Source organism: Tenrec ecaudatus, chromosome 5 (genome assembly GCF_050624435.1).
Source record: "Tenrec ecaudatus isolate mTenEca1 chromosome 5, mTenEca1.hap1, whole genome shotgun sequence".
Lineage (NCBI taxonomy): Eukaryota > Metazoa > Chordata > Mammalia > Afrosoricida > Tenrecidae > Tenrec > Tenrec ecaudatus.
The window spans coordinates 73,298,040-73,323,574 of record NC_134534.1 but is presented as its reverse complement, the minus strand read 5'-3'; the positions used below and the strand labels follow the sequence as shown (position 1 = coordinate 73,323,574).

Genomic DNA, 25,535 nt, shown 5'->3' with positions numbered 1-25,535 from the left:
ATGTAGATCCTTTTAATTGGTTCCTCCTTTCCAACCCACCCTCCCTCGGCCCTCCCAGTATCACCACTCACACCATTGGTCCTGAAGGGATTATCCTCCCTGGATTCCCTGTGTTTCTAGTTCCTATCTGTCCCAGTGTACATCCTCTGGTCTAGCCAGACTTGTAAGGTAGAATTGGGATCATGATAATGGGAGAGGAGGAAGCATTTAGGAACTATGTTTCGTCATTGCTACATCGCACCCTGCCTGGCTCGTTTCCTCCCCGAGACCCTTCTGTAAGGGGATGTCCAGTGGCCTACAAATGGGCTTTGGGTCTCCACTCCAAACTCCCCTCTCTCTACATAAAGTTTTTTGGCTAAGAGACTAGGACAGATTACCCTTGTGACTCCTAATTGATTATAGATTTATACTATTTTATGTGTATAATTGTAAGTTAATGTGAAGGATGTGAGAAGTTGGTTAATTTCATAAATAGTTATTTCACTTTAGGGATAACTTGAGATTCACTATGTAGATACATTCAATTTGGTAGCTTAATGGAATTTTTTTGCTTATGAGCATTTAGTTTACCATGTCAGACATTTAAGAGCCATGGAGAGAACATTCAATAAGTGACATTCATAAATGCCATTTATCCTGGAGACTTAACTAAGTTTGAAAGTGGGAATGATTATTAAAAAGACATTTAGTCTCTTTATCTTGAGGCAATAAAATATTAAAAAAAATAAGTAAAGGTGATAAACATCTTATTAGAGTTATAAGCAGAGGAGCACAATTGGAAATTGCATTAAAAGAGTAAGGAAACTAGGTTTTAAGAATCTGTCACTTTAGTAAATAAAGTATTACATTAGAATAAAGTAACTGAAAAATAGTTCTTTCTGCAAAAGACCCCCTAGGAGCTTCAGGAGCTTCACATTGACACATTTCTTTCAGGATGAATAGTGGCATTATGTAGCAACTCCCTATTTACTCAGTCCATGACATTTGTCTAGACAAGGACAATAGGCTAGGTAATGCCAGGTTCCAAGAACTTGCAATGTACTGTGGCTATTGGAAGGGAGCTTTGTCTATGTTCCCCATGACTCTATCTCTTGCATAACATTCTTACTTAAATCTATTATTTCTAGCAAGCAAGAGGAATCTGGCCATGGAATAAGACCAACAAAGGATGCCCCATTTAGCAGGTCTGGCTACTCTGATCACGAAGCTGATGACACTGCCGGGAGGATTGCTGTCCATCTGGTCTGGGTCTGAGTCCTCGCGGGGAGCGCCTTCAAGACCATTCTTCAGAAAAGGGAGGGCTTCCTATTTTCGGTAGGTCAAATCTATTTAACTTGTGTTTTTCTTTCCTTGTCCCGTAGGAACTCAGTGCACTTATCTTGGTTTAAGAAAAGCTGAAGTATTATTCAATGCACTGGCCTGTAGAATATATTTACCTTTTTATTTGTGTACATTGATAATGAGGGTTTTTTTGGTCCGGAGACTTGTAGACCTTTCTTTTTGTTTTATTGGCATTTCCTGAAAATAAGGTTGTTAGCAAGGATGCTCCCTAAAGGGTTCTCTTTAGTTTGAGTTTTGCCTGTAGCCGTGTCTCTCAGATGAGCTAGTGGACTCCATCGGTGGTAATGCGTCACCTAATCTGCTTCCCAAGTGGTCAAGATATTACATCTGCACAACTTCCTCTGTCAACTGGTTTTATTTTGATGTACGGCTGTTACCTGTGGCTTCTGAGAGCAGTCCTCAGTTCCACAATCCTATTATGATAGGGAGGAATGGTAGAATTTATAACAAAATGGCTTCCCTGATAGCTTGACAGATACACAAAGAAATGTTTCATTTAGCATCAAAAGTTTCCAGAGAAGCAGGGATTTGGGATTGATTTTCAGTCTCATTTGTGGCATAGACCTTACTCATGAGTCAGCCTCCTGAATAGTCATAGCTCTGCTCCTTGATCCCTGTGACCCCCGCCCCCCTGCCCTGTCTCCTAACAAACCTGTGTTGTTGGCCATTTTCTCAAGCATAGGCCAGATCCCAGAGTCAATGGGAGGAGGCATGAGGCCCTGCCATAATCTCACCCTGCCACACTTCTAGAAAACAGTGTGTTCCCCATTCAATCTGCTACAGATACATTAGACCTTAAATTCTGAGCACCTGCTTTATGGAAGGACATAACTTATAGAGGGAGCACTAAATCCGTTTTGAGCCTTGATAAATATTCAGCCTCCACTGAATTCCTTCTCACCGTTAACTGGCAAGGTAAAAAGCTTTGCCTTTAGCAGACTATGTTGGAACGTGGGTTACTAAATCTCGAGTCAGCCCTTACCCTCTGGGACTTGCCCACAAGTGCCCTTCATGGAAACTGGGATTTTTAGGGGGCAAAGGGAAACCCCATTGGCTTAGTGCAGTGGTTCTCAACCCTCCTAATGCCGCAACCCTTGAATACAGTTCCTCATGTGGCGGTGACCCCAACAATAAAATTATTTTCATTGCTACTTCATAACTGTAATTTTGCTACTGTTATGAATTGTAATGGAAATATATCTGATATGCAGGATGTATTTTCATTGTTACAAATTAAACATAATTAAAGCTCAAAACAATATGTAATTATATATTGTGAAATATCTGTTTTTCGATGGTTTCAGGTGACCCCTGTGAAAGGGTCATTTGACCCCCCATTTGACCCACAGGTTGAGAACCGCTGGCCTAGAGTTTACAGGGGCAGCTGTCGGAATGCACCAGCTGCTCCTCAGGAGACCGGCGAGAAATATCTAGAATTAGAGATGAGCAGGGTGACATCATCCTAGATCTAAATGAAATAAACTGAATGATAACACAGCACTACAAAAGAATGTACAAGTTTGATAATCTTGAAGAAATGGGAAAAAGCACACCATCTAACCAAACCAGTGCAGATTGATGTAGAAAACCTGGACAGACCTCTGACAAAAGAAGGAACAGAGAAAGCCATCAAGAAACTTCCAAACAAGAAAAACCCAGGACTAGATGGCTTCACGGGGGCTTCTACTGAGCATTCAGGAAAGAACTGCCACCAATTCTACAAACTATTACAGAAGATAGAAAGGGACAAGAGACTTCCAACTCATTCTACGAAGCAAGCATAACCATGAAACCAAACCCAGGCAAAGACTCCCCCAAAGAGAACTTCAGATTGCTATTCCTCATGAACAGAGATGCAACAATTCGGGACAAAATGCTGCCTGATAGAGTCCAACAACATACAATGATAATGACAACTAATTGTGACTAAGTGGGACTCATACTAGGGATGTGAGGATGGTACAACTTTTGAAAAACAATGTGATCCACGTCACAAGACAAAGAATAAGGGCAACATGGTCATATCAACAGATGCAGAGGAAGCATTTGACGATGTCCAATACCCATTCCTAATAAATACAATTCAATAAAATAAGAATAAAAGGGCAATTTGTCAACATAATAAAGGCCATTACCCATATCCCCCCACCCCAAACAAACAAATGGCCAATATCACACTCATGGGGAAAATTGAAAACATTTCCCCAGAGGACAGAAACAATAACAGGTGCCCCTTTTCATGACTTTTATTGCACATGGTGCTGGAGGCCTTAGCCAGAACTGTTAGACAACAAAAGGAAATCAGGGAAATACAGTTGGACAAGGAAGAAGTGAAGCTCTCACTATTTGCATATGATACGATTTTCTATGGAGAGAACTCCACAAAAAGCCTGTTGGAAACAATTGTGGAATTTGGTAAAGTAGCAGAATAGAAGATGAACAGCAGAAATCAAAGCTGTTCCTATAAACTGTCAAGGAGAGCTCTGACCCAAACTTTGCCCCTCCCCCCCCAACAAAATGAACTCAAGATAGATTAGAGAACTAAATGTCAACCTGCACGTTAAAAGGGTCATCAATGAGAAAACTGAGACAAACGTAAGGGCTTTATTGAAGGGTGCACACAGATTACCAAATAATACACAATGGACGACAAAATAGATGACTGGGACCTATTAAAAATAGAACACTGGTGCGCATGAGAAGACTTCATCAGAAGAGTGAAATGAGAGCCCACGAATTGGGAAACAAGTCTGTGCAATGGCACAATGGACAAAGGATTAATTACTAAAACCTTTAGAATTCTTCAACTCGTCAACAAGAATAAAACAAATAACCCAATTAAAAGATGAGCAAAGGACATGAAATTCACAAATGACAGTGGCTAACAAACACACAAAGTAAAGCTAATAAACACTAGCTATCTGGGAGATGCAGATCAAAATAATGATGAGTTATCACCTTACACCCACAATGATAGCCCAATTGAAAACAACAACAACAACAACAACAGAGAACAACAAATGCTGGAGAGGGGGTTGAGAGATTGGAACTCTTATACACTGTTGGTGGGTTTGTACATATGTACAACCATTGTGGAAAATGGTTTAGGTGATAACCTAAAACAACTGGCAATAGAAATAACATACAACCCGGCAATACCATTGCTGGCCAAATACTCCAAAGAAATAAAAGGCAGAACATGAATAGATGTATGCAGTGCACAGCAGAGCATTGAAGCACAGTAAACAATAGCGAGAAGCTGGAAATAGTCCAAATGTCCATCAGTAGAAGAATGAATAAAGAAACGGTGCTACATACACACAATGGAGTACTATTCATCCCTACAAAACAGCAATGAAACACATGGTATGATAGACTTGGAATCCGTTCTACTGAACAAAGTAAGTCAATCACAAAAGGACAAATGTTGTACGAGTCCACTATTATAAGGATAAACACCAAGATGAAGGCAGGCTCCAGCTCCCGGGCATGTAATCTTACCTGGGCTCCCAAGCAACCCGGTAGAGAACCTGCCTACTGCCCATGAACCATATCTCACTCCCTTTACATGTTCATCTTAGAAACCACTTTGAGAGAGGAGACCTCAATGATCAGGGGCCACTTTCTCAAGCTGGTAGGAGAGGGAGAAGACCATTCAGTTACTGTCACCAACATTGTGCCAAGGTCACCCTAAATCAACAGACCCTTCCATTAGAGTGAAAATCAAACCCTACTGGAAATTCAAGTCAAGATGGAGTAGAGAGACATGTATGTCTTAGAAAATTTGATTCCATTTCTGTTGGGTAAATTCGGAGGAGTTACTTCTCATTTGGGGAAAAAAATGCTTAGCAATACTTATAAAAGAACCCAAGTAGAGAACATCCCCAGTACTGTCTCTTTAATTGGACACTTTTGACCTAGTTTTTAACAAGCCCTTGGTGACCCACGCCATGCTATAGACTCCTTGGACTTTAGACTCTGTCCCGTCAAGGTGCACAACATCCTTCCTAAGCCACATCAGATGGAGTCTATGTAGAACCCCCCCTAAGTGAACTGGGCTTTACCTCAAACTCACCTGTAGCAGATTAAGGAACTGACATACTTTTTTGGACTTAAGGCTGAAATGGCCCCGTGTGAAAGGAAGCAGATGACTGCTTTCCCAAGGTTAAGGACTTGGCAGCCATTGGATTGGGGCTCAGACCTCTTGCTTTGAGAGTACCCAATAAATGGTGGCCCTGGACTACCCTATGTTTCCTATTCTATGCACTCGTTGCTTTCTTATGTTATTCATTAATCTGGTAAGCCTGTTATTGCCTTTGTGAATGAGTGTTCTTGAAAGTTTTGCCCTATCTCCAACCCATAATCTGTTTATAAGTCCTGTCACTTAAGAGTTTAATCTGAACAAGTCAACACTTCATTCATTGTGGTCTGAAACCTGTCTATCTTTGTATAATTTCCTTTTATCAATAGTGTTTTACATGCTATACCACTGGCTAAGTTAGCGACACTATCGAGAGAATTCATGATGCATCATGTTCTTTTTAATAAATGATCAAGATGTCTCTAAAATGAACCAGAGACATATATAAACCATAGATACATGAATAGATTTAGGGCTCACACTTAATTCTAACCCCACCTAAGAACAATTACTCTTTATGGCATGGTCCTGTATGATGCTCATCCTCACGAGGAGATCACTGATTAGAAGGGTGCTATAGCAAAGTGGGGACATCAGATGGGTCCCAGTTGTCAGGAAGAACTTAAAAGATTCTTTTTTTCTTCAAAATGGGAAAAAATGCTTTATATGGTGAAAAAAAGTAACTAAATCAAAAAATTCTAACTTTTTATCCTTTAATTTTGTAACTAAAAATACTCCAGTAAATTATTTTGTGAGGTGAGTGCACTATAGGTGATACTTGTACTGGCTCTTCTATTTCACTCCTCTCCCATTTAAAAAACATTTTGTAGCTGACATTATGTTTTTACTGAAAGAGATCATTTCCTCACTCGCTGTGGTGTCCTGCCGCATGTGGTCAATGACATCCTGTGTCTGCAGGGACAAGTACAACTACCTTCGTGCTGCAAAAGCAGAAGCTGACGCTGAGGGGGGATTACATTCTGAAAATTATTCCAAAAATTATTATAACTTTCTTTTGTGAGAGATATTCAAATTCAGTAATGTCACCAATGAGCTAAAATATGTACTTATGAAACAAAGATATCACACCTCACTGTTCACAGTCTGTTTTACCATGCTAAATTTCAAACAGATATAAAAACTGCAAATGGATCACACAGAAGTGACAACATTGAAGTGACTTAATTTCTGTTCTTTGTCTTACAGTCACTCTACCATCATGCTTATTTTGACTGGAAGCAAAGAACCATGTAGCACCAAGAAAATAATGATTATATAATGATCATTAAATGATAATTACTGAAAAATTTTTTATATAAAGATGAGAATATTAAAAAAAACTATCATCTCGGGCTGTCAATTACCATAGGCATATTGATGACACAAACTTGTAAGTAGCAGGCTGTGTTAAGTGACAGGGTATGTACTCAAATGCTCGTGTCTAACTTTATACTTTTGGCACTACCCAATGCTACTGAATGATTTCGCAAGCTTACCCCATTTTAAAGATCTACCAGTATAGTATAGTGGCCCAAATTACCTAAAGTAACTACAGTGCTAAGGTGATCATGACAGCCTCCCTGCCCGTAAGGATATTTGACTCTGGGATAAGAGATGGTATATCAGGTTAAGTGGTTTTTACAAATTAATTGGTTGCTTTTTAAAAAATTGCTTTTGTTGCACTAGTGTAATACCCTGGGGGGTGGGGGGTGGGGTCAGGACTGATAGGGGAGGTGTGATGGCGTCAGGACTTTTATTACTTTTCACTGAAGAAGGACGAGCTACAATAAGTTTGTAAAGTCTGGTGACATTCTGCCCCAAGTTGGAAGTAAGCAGGCTCTCTCTCCTAGTGAACTAAGGAGGTACATTCAGGTTTGATTCAGGGCAGGAGACTTAACTGGGAGGATAGGAGCATCCAACTGTCAGAGACAATGAGGTAATGTTTTTGTTTTCCCCTTTGATCCATTTTATTTATTTTTTGAGTTGTCTTCTTTTTAAATTTTTTATTTATTCATTTTTGGTTGACAGGTTTTTTAAAAAAACATTTTATTAGGGGCTCATACAGCTCTTATCACAATCCATACATATATCAATTGTGTAAAGCACATCTGTACATTCATTGCCCTCATCATTTTCAAAGCATTTGCTCTCTACTTAGGCCCTTGGCATCAGGTCCCCTTTTTTCCCTTCCCTCCTTGTTACCCCCTCTCTCATGAGCCCTTGATCATTTATAAATTATTATTTTGTCATATCTTGCCCTGTCCGACGTCTCCCTTCACCCCCATTTCTGTTGTTTGTCCCCCAGAGAGGAGGTCACATATAGATCCTTGTAATCAGTTCTCTCTTTCCAACCCACTCTCCCTCTACCCTCCCAGTATCGCCACTCACACCCCTGGTCCTGAAGGTATCATCCACCCTGGACACCCTGTGCCTCCAGCTCCTATCTGCACCAATGTACATTCTCTGGTCTAGTCAGACTTGCAAGGTAGAATTCAGATCATGATAGTTGGGTAGGGTGGGGAGTGGGGAAGAAGCATTTAGGAACTGGAGCAAAGCTGTATTCTTCATGGGTGCTACAATGCACCCTGACTGACTCATCTCCTCCCTTAGACCCCTCTGCAAGCGGATCTCCAGTGGCTGACAAATGGGCTTTGGGTCTCCACTCTGCACTTCCCCCTTCATTCACTATGGTAAGATTTTTTTGGTCTGATGATGCCTTATACCTGACCCTTTCGACACCTTGTGATTGCACAGGCTGGTGTGCTTCTTCCATGTGGGCTTTGTTGCTTCTGAGCTAGATGGCCGCTTGTTTACCTTCAAGCCTTTAAGACCCCAGATGCTATACCTTTTGATAGCTGGGCACCATCAGCTTTCTTTGCCACATTTGCTTATGCACCCGTTTGTCCTCAGCGATCGTATCATAGAGGTGTGCACTCAAGAGTCGCTATGTATGTGAGAGAGGAGCCCTGATGGGGTTGGGCTGAGATCTGCAAGGCCAGTAGTTTGAAACCACCAGCTGCTCCAAGGGGAAAAGGGGCTTTCTACTCTCAAAAAGAGTTACTGTCTTGGAAACTCACAGGGGTAATTCTACTCTGCCATAAAGGATGCCCTACAGGCTGGCATCAATTTGATGGCAGTTAGATTGATTTGATTTAATATATGAGGGGAATCCCTGTGCAGGGTAATCAGTTAATGAATTTGGCTGCTCACCAAAAGGTTGGAGGTCTGAGTCTACCCACAGGTGCCCTGGGAGAAAGTCTGGCAATTACCTTCCAAAATAATTATTTGGAAAAACCTGGTGCAACACCGGTCTACTCTGATGCTCATGGGAATCCTGGAGTCTGAGTCAAACACATGTTAGCTAGTTTGGTATATTGTAGAGACCCTCACCCCAAATATCAAACAAACAAACAAACAAACAAACAGAAAACAACTAAACTCACTGCCATCAAGTAAATTCCGACTCAGAGGCGCTATAGGACAGGATAGAACTTCCTCTGAGGAAGCTCTTTATGGGAATAGAAAGCCTCATCTGAAACCACAACAGAGTGGCTAGTGGTTTCAAACTGCTGACCTTGCGGTCAGCAGCTCATCCTCCTCCACCAGATCTCCTAGGTGAGTTGAATGTCTGCTTCATGGGGCCGTCCAACCAGACTGGTCAATATTGGCAGAGGGTTGTAGTGGCTGTGGGGCTCTCTGGTCTTCCTGCAGCTGGTGGGGAGGATTATGGAGAGAGGAGTCCTTCAGTTGGTCAGACAGCCAGTACTACATAGGTCAGAATATCTCTGAGGTATTGAGAGACTAGAGAGAGAGCTGTCTGACATCACATGAATTTAGACTTTTTGAGTGTTCTCAGAAGTATCTGGGGCAGTGAGGGCACCCACAGACTGGAGTCTAATGAGTCAAGAGGATGAGAACTAAGAATGTATCACCTTAAAGCTTTAGAAACAATGAAAGGTGCCATTGGAGCACCTGAGTAGTCCAGTGTGGAATTCCTGTTTACTGCACAAATATCCTATACACTCGCGTATAAGTCGAGTTTTTCAGCACATTTTAATGCAGTTTTTGTGGCAAAATTAGGTGCCTCGACTGATATTCGGGTAGGCTTATGCTCAAGTATATACGGTAAACTAACAATTGCAAGACCGAGACATGAATAACATTTGGATTGTGCTTAGGGATGATGCAGGAGGGGCAGAAATGTCTAAGTCACTCGTCTGAACAGTGAAACACTCAACTACTAGCCCAAAGGTTGGTGGTCCAAACCCACCCAGATAGGCATGCTTCCAAAACGTCACAGTTTTGCGAACTCCACGGGGCATAGTTCTGTTCTGCACACGTGGGAGTGCCATGACCCTCAACCACTAGTCACAGCTGCCATGGGAAGAGTGCAGAAGACTTAGGAGAAGGGGGCGGAGGGACAGTGCTCCAGGCAGAAAGAACAAAAGCAGGTGTGGGGAGAGAGCAGGAGTTCTCAGGGTTACCAAGAAGGAGTAGCAGGGCGAAGGGTTGCCATGAGGAGGTGTGGTTTCAGTGGGGACCGATGGAGAAGGCCCCTTCATTAGGAACTGCAGGGTCCTCCTACAGCAAACAAGGGGTCCGTGGTAGTGCTTCGTGTAAGCGGATGACAGAGTGACAGAGTGAGACTTACATTGTGGAAAGATCATCCTGGCTGCCAGGCGAAGACCACATTGTGAGGGCTAGACCAGGAAGTTAGCCTGCTTGCTCTGAGTGCCTAGAAAGCTCGCCAGAACCATGCAGAGCCCTTTTGGCAACGTGCTACTTGCATTTGCCACGTATTCCTGAGCTAACTTCATTCCTGCAGGCACCTCCCGTTAGGTGTCAGCACCAAGCAGCTGAGCACCTCGGACCCTCTCGGAACTGCCGATTGCCCTTGGCAAAGTTAACTCTAATGCAAAGGAGACACTCTCGCATTCCAGAAGAATGTCTGGGTGTTTTTTGGATTAGTTTTGAGATTCACTGACTTTTTCATATTTGGGAAGGTTAGTCTTGGGGTTCCAAGAAGTGGGAAGACTGCCACGAGTATCTGCCCCACGGAAGCAGATGCATGCTATAGAACCTCTTATAAGACAAGAGATATCTTGTCTTTCAGGCAGGAGGCCTTGATGCGATTCCTGGCCCAGTACACCTATGTTCAGCCACCAGCCAGAGTGAAGGATTGCATTTTGCTAGGACAATGAACAGGTGTCCGTGTAGCTTCTGGACTAAGGCAGAGGTGGGTAAAAGGCCCAAAGAACAACTAACAAAACGAGAGTCAGTGACAACCCAGTGGCCCCAAACTATCTGGGACTGGGTGTGTACGTGAGCCAGGGGCTGGACCCACTGCAGCTGTCAACAACGACTTACTTTCGATTTTTCCTTCCAATATAACCTTTAAGGATCTACCGGGACAGAAGCCAAATGAAACGCTGTTGGGCAAGGCATAAGGATCCTGCAAATGTCCGTGCCAGGTTTACAGAAATGCTGAAGAAGAAGATTCAGGATCAACAATTATTTCAGAGAAGAGAAATCATTTTATTTTAGTGTTGAGGCCCAAATCTCTGTATCAAGTGGAAGCTTAGCAGAAAATTCATCCAGAAAGCTTCTGTTTTATCACTGAGAGTTAGTTTCAGCTATTTTCCTAAACCATTAAACTGGAACATCATGCAATTGAACTTGTCTTATTATATTATATACATACTTAGGGTAACATAGACATCATATATGATTTAGTCTCTCTTTCTAGAGAATTGCATTATTGTTAGTTGGATGATGTATGATGTATGAATGTCCCATCATATGCTGCCATTGGGAAGTACCACCAATGAGGCTACTTAAAACAACAGAAATTTACTCTCAGAGTTCTACAGGTTAGAAGTCCAAGCTCAAGTATCAAGAGGGCCATGCCCCTGCCCATGTTGACGATGTTAGCGGAGCCATGGAAGAATCTTTCCCAGGCTTTTCTTTTAGCTACTGGTGTTGTAACTCATCCTCGATATTTCTTGTCAGTCTATCATTCCGTTCTCCAGCTATGTCTTCATATGTCTGTCTTCCTTGTGCGTCTCTGCATCTTGATTGGTATCTCTGTCTTCTCTTCTTCAAAGGACATCCGACTGAGATTAGAGCCTGTTCAACTCTGGTATAACCAACTCTGGTATAACCCCAGGTTAGCTTCACTAATTACATTTGCTGTGATACTGTTTCCAAATAAGGTTACAGTCTGAGGTTCCAGGGTCAGGACTTCAACTTTCTTTTTTCTTTTTTTTTTTGAGAAAGATAATTCAATCTACAGCAATGGGTTCACCTTGTTCCAGAGCACATAAAGGGGAAAAATGACACAACAAAACTTTGAAAGGAATGAGACTTGGTTTTTCTGGCTGTAGAGAGGGCTCCTTTTGGAGGCCCAATATATCATGAAACAACTCACTTAGCCTCTCTCATGAAAAATCCCATTTTCTCAGACTACCTGTATACAATTGTTGACGTGGAAGGACAGAATGATGGGCCTACACACTTCTCTCCAGGTGAATGCAGTCAACCACAGGCAAACCCACCTGGCTGTGTCATCATCTGGGAAGCAGGCACACACCTGCCAGAGTGGTGGAGGATGCTTTGCTAAAACCCACAGACACTCTGTCTACCAACTCCGTTTTACCTAACTTGTGAGTAACTCCCTGTGATGGCCAAAACCAGTTCCTGTCTAGTAGACTCTGACACGTGGTGATCCTATGTGTGTCAGAGTGAACCTGGAAGCCACCAGATTCCAGGGATGGAGTTTTCAGAAGTAGATCACCAGGGGGCCTTCTTTTCAAGGCTCCTCTGAGTGGACTTGGGTCTTCCATTTAGTGTCTGAGCATATTAGCAGCCAGCACTATTAATTATGCCCCAAAAGAAACGAGGTTAGGTATAGCTGACTTGGGACTCTGCTGCTATTTTGAGTAGTTCTAACTTCCCTTTTCTGATATTGAAACCATGACAAAGATGACAATGTATTTTAGAAAAGATGACAATGTATTTTAGAATTTTGCACAGGATTAATATCATCAACGTATAATAGATGAAATAATGATCTTACTAATTTTAAATTGCATGAGTGTCTTAAGTGTTCTCCTGACATTATCTAATTTTTCTGCATAGCAAGACGATGAGGTAGATACTGTGCCCAGAGGGTGAATGAGGACTAGGGTGGTGATCCCACAGCTTGCAGAGAGAAGATCCCATATCAATCTGAAGCCTGTGTGATCTTTATAAGTCTACACTCCAAAACCCAAACCAAACTCCCTGCCATCCAGTCAATGCTGACTTATAGCGACCCCAGGTGGGTTTCTGGGATGGAAACTGTCTAACAAACCAGAAATCCCAGTTGGTAAAGACCGAGGAACTGTATTTGCTGGCTGCAAACTCCCTCCATGAAGATCGCAGCCCAATGCATGACCAAGTCTACTGGTAACACCCATGTTCCTCGGGCTACTTCATGGATGGAGAACGTCTAGCTCACGGACCATATGCCTCAAAGCAAATGCACTGCCAAGAATCAAATCTGACTCATAGTGATCACAGAGGAGGGGATCGAACTGCTGCTCTGGGCTCCTGAAACTGTTCGCTCTTTTTATGGCAGTACAAATCCTAGTCTTTCTTGCGGTTTCAAACTGCTGACCATGCAGTTAGCAGTCCAATGCATAACCACTATGCCACCTGGGCTCCTTGTGGGCCATATAAGGCACTTGAAATCATCCACACCAGCTCACATCACTGCCTCACCAAAGAGAAGCAATTCCTTCCCATTATATCAGGGTGAGTTAATTAAATGGTTGACCAAATAGAGCAGGCTAAATTTTAAGTTGATAATTTTGTATGGCCCACAAATAATGACATAAATATCCAAATGACCCTTGGCAGATGAAAAGGTTTCCTATCCCTTGGAAACATGATAACATCTGCTATACATCAACACTATTGTATCTTCCCACATTTTAATATAGTGCCTATTAAGTATCTCCCTTCTCTAGGGAACGTATCTAATTGATCTTTCCATTCCTATAGAACAGACCTTGTTACATAAGAAGAGTCTCAATATATTTTTGTTGAATAAATAATTTTTTTAAAACTTTTTAAAAACTGGGAGTTCATGCGTATATCATTTCAGTTATTCACATCAAGCACTATCATACAGTTGCTCCCACAATCCGTTTCCAGACATTCTTTTCCTTCCTGGACTCCTTGACATGGTCTCTCTTTAACAGTAATGGTCCATACAGGGCTTGAACCTGTGACCTTGGCGTTATTAGCACCATGCTCTAACCAACTGAGCTAACTGGCCAACAGTCTAAATTGTCTTTTGATTATTCATGATCCGCCAATATTTGAAAATTAGAAGACCATTTGTATTTGTCCAGAGCCTATTTTCTTTCTCCCAGTGATTAGAAGGAATGGTTCAAATATCTCAACCTTGGCAGTAGCTAGAGTTTCTCATAGTATCTCATTTTATCCAGTCCCAGGAAAGCTTTTTGGAAGTTTCCATTCTGCTGATCCAAACCTGGGCCGAAAACAGGCAAAATGGAAAACAAATCATTTCCTTTTCTTTTTAATCCATGAATGTGTTACCAATGATCTCAAGATATAAACGTATACCATTATATTCATCTCTTAAGCATAAATTACTCTCTTATTGCCCTTCATCTTTTTACTACAAGGGGCTACATACTTAGAATTGAGTACTTCCAGGCTTGGCATCTCTTGGATATTTATTAATTCAGCCAAATACTCATATTTAAAATATAATTTTAGTAATAGCTGAATACTGGAAGGAGAATGAGTTTATAGATTGTCCTTAAAATTTTAATAATTTTTAATTATGTATACATACATAAACTCAAAGCAGAAACTCAGACTCGTTGTCATCAAGTTGATTCTGGTTCACTGGAACCCTAGGGGACAGGGTAGAACTGCCCTTGTGGGTTTCTGAGACCGTGACTCTTTCTGGGAGCAGAAAGCTTCATCTTCATACAGGGCAGCTGGTGGTTATGAATCGCTATGAGGTTATGCGGTAGTTACATATCTGTTGTCAATTTGAGACTAAAGAGTGAAGGGGTGGGGATTAGCCTGTCAATCAGGTCGCAGCTTGATGAGCTCATTTGGAGGAGAGAAATAGCTCGTTGGAGATAATGTCTGGTGACAAGACACATGGAGCTACACTAGAGCTCTGGAGCCAAAGGAGCCACGTGGAGACCCCTGCCAGAGCTGAGATGCTTATACCGCCACTGGATCCACAAACCTTCCACCCACTGGCCTGTGATCTTTCTGCATTCAGCATCATTGCATGTGTTTCATAAGTCTGAAGAGGACTTTATAGATTGGTATTGGACATATGGGCTAATATCGGGCTTATGGACTTGATCTGGACCGGGCTGGGATGTTTTCTCAATATTCAACTGCTCTTGTGTATAAAGCTCTTTCTTATACACATATGAGCGTCTATGAATTTGTTTCTCTAGCCTACCCAGATTAACACAGGCTAAGAGCGCAACACATAACCCGCTACACCCTGAGCTCTAACCATAATGTCAGCAGTTTGAACTCACCAGCTGCTCTGTGAGAGAAAGATAAGGAGATCTACTCCCATCAAGATGTAACACTTTGGAAACCCAAAGGGACACTGTGAATTGAATTGAGTTAATGGCAGTCAGTGTATATATTGTATCAAGCTCAAAAATTGGAGAGGGGGAGAGTAAAAAATAATGACTTTAAAATTGACAGATATTTTATTTTGGCTTTGGCTAAAATTTACCAATTCTATTCCTTGTATACACACACACACACACACACACACACACACACACACACCATTGGAACATACAGCCAAGCCAAATGTTTTTGGTAATTATCACTTTCTAGCTAAGGATTCTACTTTTGGTAAAAATTTGGCACGGGCTTGACATTTGAGTCAATGTAGTACATAAGTAGTCTCTACACAGGGACCAGGCAGAGATGGAGATCCTTAGTCACTTGAGAGTTAATGCATCAGGAGATGGGCATATAGCAAATGCCTAAAACTGATTGAGCTGAAATCGTTGCTGACATCCCCAATGAGGAAGGAACAAGTCGGAGCATTTCCAAGGTATAAGGGGTGTGAGTCTGGATTGCAGATGACTCCCTCACACATAGAAGAAAGAGATATGTTTCTATATGGGGGCTGTCAGTGGACAGACTTCATCAGAGAGATGGTCCACTTCCTATCTCTTTATGCTCATGCCATATATCTCTTAAAGTGATGAATTTCATTGCCCTCTTAAGTATTATTGCATATAGCAACTCAATTTATTTAATTAATTAGTTCAACTACTATCATTAGTACATTGCTAGATGCTAGGCATACAAAAATGACTTATGTTTTAGGATAGGAAATTAACTAATCATACCAAGCAGCACACTAATTCTCCACCACTGCATACAAATAAACAATTAGAAGTCGCTGGGAGTTGGAACTAACTTGATGGCAGTGTTTTCATTGGATCTCTGAAAAACCAATTTAGCTTATAGAATAAGGGATAAATTCTTGGGTATCCAAGAGCCTACAACTGTATTTATTCAAAATGTTAAACATGTGACTTTTTAGATCTCAAGCTTTCCCACAATATGACTACTAAGTAAAGTCGCTTATATGTCCAGGCCTGGCCAATAAGTACCACTTGATACATTTAAATAAAGTCTACTTTCTGTACTAAATCTAGGAGCCCTCATGGCATAGTGGTTATGTGTTGGCTGCTAACCACAAGATCATCAGTATAAAACCACCAGCCCCTCTGTGGGAGAAAGATGAGGCTTTCTACTCCTATAAAGATTTAGAGTCTTGCACGCTCACAGGGGCAGTTAGTTCTACCCTTTCCTATAGGGTCGCTTTGATTCAGAAGGCACTCAATGGAAGTGAGTTTGTGTATTTGTTTTTTATTTTCCTGTACTAAATAAGGTCATACATTTCATAGTAAGTTATTATGCACTGAGTCCTTACTCATGAAATTACTATTCTTCAGTGTTACACTTACTTCCTCGACTTCTATACCACACATCCTCTGCTTGCTATTAATTTTTTGGCTAAACCATTTGGCTAAATAGTTAGCCAGTCCTTCTAAATGCCTAAATGGTTCCTGAGGATAAACTGTTCTCCTCTATAATTCCAGAATCACATTCAGGAAACTTGACACTGTATTCAAATCTAGGACAAGTGTGTTCTAATAAGCAAAGTAAATGTCCTCTAGTCTTTTTGGTTGAGGCCCTGAGCTAGAATCACACAGTTGATTTGGTTTTCGTGCCTTTTGTCTCCTTTACTCTGGACCTGTTCCTTAGCTCTGTCTTTTATGAAAGGGACATTCTTGAGGAGCCTAGGCCAGTTGTTTGTAGAATGTCCCTTAGTCTGGGCTTGTCTCTCATCTTTCCCCAGGTTGTTTTTTCAGAGTCCCCCGTCACACTGCCTAGTACGTGATCTGAGCAGGTTCTTCTGGTTCTCCTGTCTGGCTGCGGTCCCTGCCCTCCACGTGGCTGCTGCTGCTGCTGCTGCTCCTGTACTGCAAGCCCCAACTGCCTCCTCTGCCGATGCCTGCCACTCAAATCCTTACTCGGGCCCCAAAGAAAGGACATAGGAGACCCTTAGTTGCTCACTCCAAAATATGGAAAGGTACTCTTTAACTCCCCACAGCACAGATGCTAGGCTTTGTTTGTTTTTAAGTCAAACCGCATCGAAGGCTTGAAAATAACACAAAAATTGCGCAAAGAATGACTTAAAATGGTTACTAAAAGTTATCTCTGTTAGAGCTCACAGTCTCACCTAGGACACCAGTGTCTTTAAATCATGTGAATACTCCCCAACTTCAGGGCCACCATGTAAAGAGGCTTGCTCACTCTATACCAGTGTCTTTAAATCATGTGAATACTCCCCAACTTCGGGGCCACCATGTAAAGAGGCTTGTTCACTCTACCACAAATGCTCCAATAATGTTTATTTTAAGAAGTTGTCACCCAGATGATCCCTGCAGGACCAGCGCTGAGAGTGGTGGTACTGGGAGGGTGGAGGGGGTATGGGGTGCAAAGGGGGAACCGATGATAAGGTTCTACGTATAATCTCCTCCCTGGGGATGGACAAAAGAAATGTGGGTGAAGGGAGACATCAGACAGTGCGATATAGGACAAAATAACAACAATTTGTAAATTATCAAGGGCTCATGAGGAAGGGGGAAGCGGGAAGGGAGGGGAAAAATGAGTAGCTGATACCAAGAGCTCAAGTAGAAAGCAAATGCTTTGAGAATGATGTGACAACAAATGTACAAATGTGCTTGACACAATGGATGGATGGATTGTGAGAAGAGTTGTACGAGCCCCAAATAAAATGATTTTTAAAAAATTGTGACCCAAGGAGATTACTCTTCTTTATTTTAGCCAATCCAACCTTATTTCCTGATTTGGAAGGTTTGCATTCCCAGGATGGCGGACGATAGAGACATCTATCCCTGTACCTAGGAACCTCACCTCTAAGTAACTAGTCTCCTTCCCTTGGCTCTGCATGTCTAGTCTTCTTAGATTGTGCCCCACAACATGAAGGTGTCTAGTTTGGGGTAGCACCGCATGTGGGACACCAAGAACTGGATTAGAATGCTGATTCTGAGCACTAGGTTCCCAGAAGGCTATGGTTTACAATAGAATCCCTCAATCTATTTGACTCTCCCCCTAGAACTGATCTCCATTTATTTTTCCTTCTTTATAGTTGACCAGCGATGTACAAAACTTTGCCCTCAGGCAGAAAATGTTTGCCACTACTTCCCTAGCCAGCCTAGGGAGGGGTAGCTTCGCCCCCCAATGACCTGCTTGAACTTTCCCTTGACAGAAATTGGAATGTTAGGCCCTCATGGTCAGGAGTCATACTCTGACTAAGATTGGTCCTGAACCAATCTTGTTAAGTTTTTCTTTTCTGCCATCTGGGCCCCTTAATTCTGTAGTCCCACTTGCAACTATGAATTAATCTGCCACCAGTCATGATTTTGTGACAGTTTCCTTTGTGTTTCATGTCCTAGAGAAGTGGCCGAATGACTATGAATCCTTTGACATTATTGTGGGTCTTGTGCGGATGATTTGTCTTTATCTTTGCCTTTGTCCTGTTTAAGACTTAATAAATAGGTCTCTATAAGTTATATTGAGGATCCCTGGTAGCACAGTAGACAATGCACAGAGTTCTCTACCACAAGGTCAGCAGTTTGAACACACCAGTTGCTCTTCAGGAGAAAGATGAGGCTGACTGCTCCCATAACGATTTAGCCTTTTAGAAACTCCAAGAGGCAGTGCTACTCTCTCCTACAAGGTTTTAAGGAGTCAGCAATGGCTTGATGGCAGTGTTTGACTTTGGGTTATAAAATATCTCTAAATTTGGGGTCCTTTTCCCCCAAAATGAAATCCATCCAGCAAGTACTACTTCAAGCCTTTTCTCTAGCTTGTTGTGGAGAGTAGATGGGTCCTTCATACCCTTGCTACAGCAGAGTTTTCATTCCTTATAGACTATAAACTAATGCCCAGGCAAAAACCAAGAACAATTCTATCCCAAGAACAAGATGTGGATGAGAAATTCTACATCTAGATGGCATCCTAACTGACAACTCTGCAGGAGTATAAGTGAGCTAATGATGCATCCAGTGATATTACTCAATAAAACAGCAAAAGAATTTCCATTAGGGTTACTTCATTGCTTTTGTCATTCTTTAAGCAAAACAGTGACCGCTTGCTCTTTGGCCTACACAATTTAAAAGGACCACCGGGTGACCTTTACAAAAGCTGATACAGCGCTGTCACCCTAAGGTAAATTCCAGTCTCTGCTCTAGAGGGGTAAATGGCTTCTGTAAGGTTGGAAGGTTTCCAAAGGCAAGGAAGGCAGATTTATCAAACTGCACCTGGCTAGAGACAGTTTCCTTCCAAAGTCTTTCCAGCTTTATCATCCTAAGTTTGCCCCAAGTTTGCATCTGCCAAGTATTGCCCACTTTGGGAAGGAGATTTCTTTATTGTGTAAGTGTAGGATGTGTTTTATGACAAACACCTTTGAGACAGAAAGAATATATTAAGACAAGAAAAGCGAGCAGAGTTGGGAGCAGACGGCGTTCCAAATGGAGGTAACCAGGGATTCCAGAAAAGAAAGACCTTTCTCTGGAGTTCACACAGGAGAGTAAGGCTTTCCCGAGAGCTGGCTCCTTGAGTTCGCACTTTCAGGCTTCTAAACAGTGAGAATACATATTTCTGTTGGTTAAAGCCATCCATTTGTGGTATTTTTGTTATAACAGCACTAGACAACTAATGTACAGATGTTAACAGATGTTCACCGTTCTTTGAATTCATGTCTTATCTATCTCATTAGATATTCTTAAGATCAAGAGCAGGATCATACTCATCAGGGTATCTCTCCCATCACCTGGCAGACCTTCCAAACATTGTAAAGTTGAATTGAAATAAAGCATAGCAAATGCAAGACAGTACAGAAACCGATAGCTCTGACCTGAATTACTTCGTATAACAAATCTGAAAATAGGAGTTTAAGAATGAGACGAAACATTTCAGTTGACTGTCAATTGACCAACTGTACTTTTGGCCAAATATTAACAAGGACATTCATCGTAAACAAAACCATTTTACGTTCAAACTTGATGGACTTTTGAGGACCCAGGAGAGCACAACTACATAAATTGCCTCCTGGGATGCAGAGTGTAAGGTTTATAGTAAGAAAAGTATAATCCCAACTAAATGAGAAATACCAAAGGCATCAATACTTCTCTGTCACTTGGCTGGCTACCTTACACAGAAAGCTACAAGTAGGTAACAAGAATATAATATTCGAAGACCTTGAGTGATACATTTCTAGTAAGGTTTTGGTCGTTATACCATTGTCACAAAAGATAGTGACTGAAGCCTGTTTGAGTAGTAATACTGAGATGGAAAAATAAAACCCCATTATTTAGCAAATGTTGTAGGGATTCCTTTTTGGGATGAGGACAGAGGGAAATTCAACTTTATATAGTTATTTATTTTAGAGATAAAGCCCCAAGAAGCCTGCAAGGAGCAAATAAGTCTCTGCAGAATAGAGGTGTCAGGTGATTTTTTTCCAGGCTACTATGGAAGGCAAAAAGCAGAGAGAAATTTATTTGCAGTTGGGCTGAGGAGAGGGAGTCCATGACCCCATATATATTCAAGATATCTTTTTCAAACCACTGAAAACTTGAGGTGGCTGGATTTCTTGTGAAAAAGGGCAAAGGGTTAGGTGTGATTCAGGGTTTTAAGGGGAATAAAAAAGAATGAGTTAGCTCTGGTACAGGGTCTGGAGTCAGAAGGGACATAGAGGCCTGAACCTGATGAAATTTCCCAGAAATTTGGGGATGTTTCCAGCATACAAAAATTAGGGACTTTGAGGAAATTTCCCCCACAGCACAGACCTGGAGAAGCTCAAGATAAAATCAACATTATAGAGATTAGTGGTCAGAGATGTATAATCGGATCTTGTGAGATATTAACTCATGTATTATTTACATAAGCATTACTTCCATTATGAGAAAAGCAAATAATGCTTGAGGCAGTATAGCATATCACTTGCAAACAAAGACTCTGGAGCAAGATGCCTGAGCCCGATTCTTGGCGACACTTTTTATCAGCTATGTGGCTTAGAGTTAGTTACTTGACTCTGCCTGCTTTCACTTGAAAAACGAAGAAGCTCACAGTTCTCATCCACAAGCAATCCCCATCTGTTTCTGTGTTTGTTACACCAAGTGGTTTTGGTGTCACAGTGATGCTGTAAGCTTTGGTGCTGGTATCGGAAATACCAGCAGGGTTACCCATAGTGGAGCTTCCAGAGAAAGACCAGCTGGGAAGAAAGCTCTGGCAAGCCATTTTTGAAAAATAACTGATGAAAATGTTCTGAATAACCCCAGAACACTGGGAAATATAGTTAAGTTGGAAGGCATTTAAAATAGGACTTGGGAAGAGTCGCCGCAAAGTAGAGTCAATCCTAAAGACAAGGAGAGAGCAAAGCCTTCTAAACGTTCCTTTGCTGATGTGGCACGAGTCAAAGTAAACATATATGTTTGTTATTGGAACATGGAATGTACTGAGTATCATTCATGGAAAATTGGAAGTTGTCAAAAAAGCAATCGAATGTTTGCAAGACTGGACAACATTTTGTTTGGTCATCTAGGAGCTTGCCATGAGTTGGAGCCTCTTCAATGGTGACTAACGGCAGCAGCACCAATCTAGAAGCAAAGCACTAACAAAATATATTATTTATCTGGAAGAATTTGAACATTAGTTAGCTATCTAGTTATATTCTCCTGGTAACCTAAAAAAGGGTATAAATGTCAACTATGTTATCAGGCATCATTGTTTATAGTAAAGATAGATCCTGATTGATGAATTGCAACAGTACAGGAGGAAATACGTATGAACTACCAATAATTGATGGGAACACTGTGCATTGGGCTTCTCTGAATATAGTGGTTGTGATAGCTACGCGTTTGTGTTGACTTTGCTGGGCCATGTTTCTCAGTGGTTTGGAAATTAAGACCGAGTAATCTCTCGTGAGATCTCCTCAAGGCTGTGACCTATGCCAATAGAAGTAGACACTGTGGAAAAGCATGTTTGCTTTTGGGTGAGTCAGATCCTGCATCTTGCTCGTTGACCTTCAATTCTTTGGATTTGAGCCAGCACCCTGCAGTAGTGTCTGCTGATCTTGAGACTCATTAGCAACCTGCCGTCATATCTGCCAGCTTTGGGTTCTTTAGTCCCAGCTCCTACAAAAGTCAGGAGAAGCCTCCATCCTGACATCTGATCCACAGACTTGGAACTTGCCTGCTTCTACAACTGTGAGAGCCATTTACTTGATACAAATCTCTCAGCAAAAAAGAGGAAGACCTTCACTGAGATGGATTGACACCGTGACTAGAACAATGGGCTCAAACATAACCACAATTTTAAGGATGGTACAAGACTGGGCAGTATTTTGTTCGGTTGTACATAGAATCACTGTCAAAACCACCGAGAATCCTGACCAGCCAAGTTGACACAGATTCTTAACTATTGCAATCCAGCCCTTATGGAGTTGGTACCTGTACACATTTCCTTAAGCCACACATGATCTCTACATAAAGGCAATTATAAATGCATATTTCATTTTGTCTGATACAATTAACATATGTATAACTTTAAAAATGCACTTACTCCATTACATCTTACACAGAACAACAAGAAGAAACACACACACACACACACACACACACAAAAACTTCACTGGTTTTGCTTCTCTAGAGAATACAGAAAAAAAGATGTGTTACACTTCAAAAGAACTTCTTAGTTTTCCTATTATGTACAAAGAGAAACCTGGAGGAGATGGGTGGGAATGACTATTAAGGATGCGGAAAAATGATGCAAGGAACATAGGTTGGATCTGTTTCAGTTTTTTGATCTGAGCCAGATTCTTCATTCAATCTTTCAGCTGAAGATGTTGGGGAAGGATCTAATCGTTTATGTGGTTGGTTCACTGAAGCATGGATTATACAGTGGCCTGTAATAAATAAAATTTAATACTGTAGGAGAAGGGATCCTAAAACTTAGAGAGTTTGATATGATGGTAGGGGCCCCATAGCAGCACCGACTAAGACAGGTGGACATTGTTACCATAATGGGCAGCAGAGTCAAAGTAGTGATCAGAATGGTCTGATTAGTATCAAGTATCACTACAAGCAGTGTGTATGTATGAGTGAAATAAATGAAAAAGAGACTAAATATTTATTTGATCTGTACAAGAGAAACAATTATAGGTCAAGTGAATGGCAATCAAACTGGAATGACCAGATTAGAGTAAGGGCCCCTCAGTGAATTTCCAGATTTGAGGTAATTTGCAGTCTACAACATACTGAATGAGGGGGGGGGCAAGTCTCCTGGAGGAAGGGGACAACTACATGACAAACTATTTATACAGTTACTTTTTCTCCTTGTCTTCCCTAAAGGGATCCACAGTGTTTCACAAGAATGTGAGCTAGATGTAGGATCCAGAACCAGCAAAAAGCAAACAAGCTTTTCCATAGTGTCTGCTTATAAAGAACACAGGCCACACCCTGGAGGAGGTCGATCATGCGGGATTACTCAGTCTTAATGGCCAAACCACTGAGAATCTTGATGTAGCCAAGTTGACACAAACCATCAACTCTCACCTTCCACTCCTTGCTAACTTGGCACCTATACACATCTTCTTAAACCATGCATCATCTCTACACAAAGACAATCATAAAGTTTTATTTGCACCTAACATGATACAACTAACACGCATACCATGGAAAGTGCACTAACTCCATTTATATAAATGAACAAAACAAACATATTTGATGCATACATACATGGAGCTAGTACTTATAACAATTATATTCCCAGTTTATGCAACTGAACACTTGGCCATAGCTGGTATTTAGAACCACCTTCTTACACTCCCCATTCCAAGCAAAATGAACAACTAGGTGTATGGCTTGAAATTCTGTTCATTGGGAGGGTTTCTCTTCATCACTGTCTTTCATGGAAGCCCTAGAGAAGGGCTGGATCCCATTGTTGGCTTGTGTGGATAAAATGTGGAACAGAGCTGCAACCCTGAAAAAGGACTAGACTTGCCGGTTGCATAGACTGGTGGAACCCTTCGTGCTGAGGCCCTCAGTCTCCTTGAGGCCCAGAACTGAACTACCACGTATACTCGAGTACAAGCTGAGTTTTTTCAGCACATTTAAATGTAGCTTTTTATTGTAAAAGTAGGTGCCTCGGCGGATTTTCGGGGCAGCTTATACTCGAGTATATATGATAGCTCCTGTCGCTTAATTTTCAACCAACTGATAGGTCTATATAGCAATAACGGTATGGTGGTACACACCCCTAAAATAACCAACCATTTGAGATCAAGAGGCAGCATTTGCCCAAAGTGCAGAAGGGTTTTTATTACCAGTATTTATAAGAAAGAGGAATGGAAACAGGAAATATAGGGAATAGGTGCGCCATGTGGCATTACATTGAGGAGATTGTAATCAATGACATGAAATAAAATGAATCTGAATTGCTGAATGAAAACTGATTTTCTCTGTAGTCCGTCATTCAGTTCACAATAAAAAGTTAAGATAAACAAATATTTTGTAGATTTGTCTAGTGCAGTATTCATTGTTTGATTTCTTGACTGCTATTTCCATAGACATTGAATATGGGTCCAAGTGAAATGAAAACCTTGACAATTTATATATGTTCTTCATTTACCATGCTGTTACTTATTGGCCCATATGTGTGGAGTTTGGGGTTTTTCTGTGATGGTGAGGTGTAATCCACTCTGAATGTTGTCGTCTTTGATGTAGTCATCAGTAAGTGCTTCAATACTTTTTCACCTTCAGCAAGCACAGCTGTGTCATTTGCATATTACAGGTTGTTAATGAGTCTTCCTCCAATCTTGATGTCACATTCTTCTTCATATAGTTCAACTTCTTAATTGATTTTCTTGGCATAAAAATTAGGTAAATATGATATGTTAGACTGGGTTCTCCAGAGAAGCAAAACCAGCGCAGCATACGAGGCATATAAAGAGAGAAATGTATCTCAAGAGAAATGACTCACACCGTTGTAAGAGCAGGTAAGTCCAGTCCAGTTCAAGTCTGTGGGTCAGGTGTGAACATGGAGACCCTTCCTGATCTGTGTAGCTATTAGCATCAATGTCACCAAGAATCTAGAAGATGCAGCAGGAAAACCACAGGCTGCTGGATGTCAACAGATCAGTCCTGTGGCTGGCACAATCAAATGAATCCAAGCTTGACAGACTCTGATAGCTCCCAGAGTTGGCAAGCAATATGGAAGGGTATGAATAGCTCCCAGGCTAGGCAGACTGTTGGCCCAAGGACCCGAGATTGAGACAACAGAGTGGGATCCAGGCCAGCAAGAAGGGTGAAGCTAGCTGCCTCAAGTGTCAGCTTGTTTTAATAGTAGTCCACACCACGGATGCACTAATAGTAGTCCACACCACAGA

The 25,535-nt window shown here is 41.5% G+C and overlaps 1 non-coding gene across 1 annotated transcript; it reads right to left on the bottom strand.

Annotated features, from left to right (window-relative positions):
- Positions 1 to 13,728: 13,728 nt before the first annotated feature.
- Positions 13,729 to 13,802, bottom strand: TRNAI-AAU (transfer RNA isoleucine (anticodon AAU)). Its single transcript has one exon. It is a non-coding gene; the product is annotated as a tRNA-Ile (tRNA).
- Between the last annotated feature and the right edge of the window lie 11,733 nt (positions 13,803 to 25,535).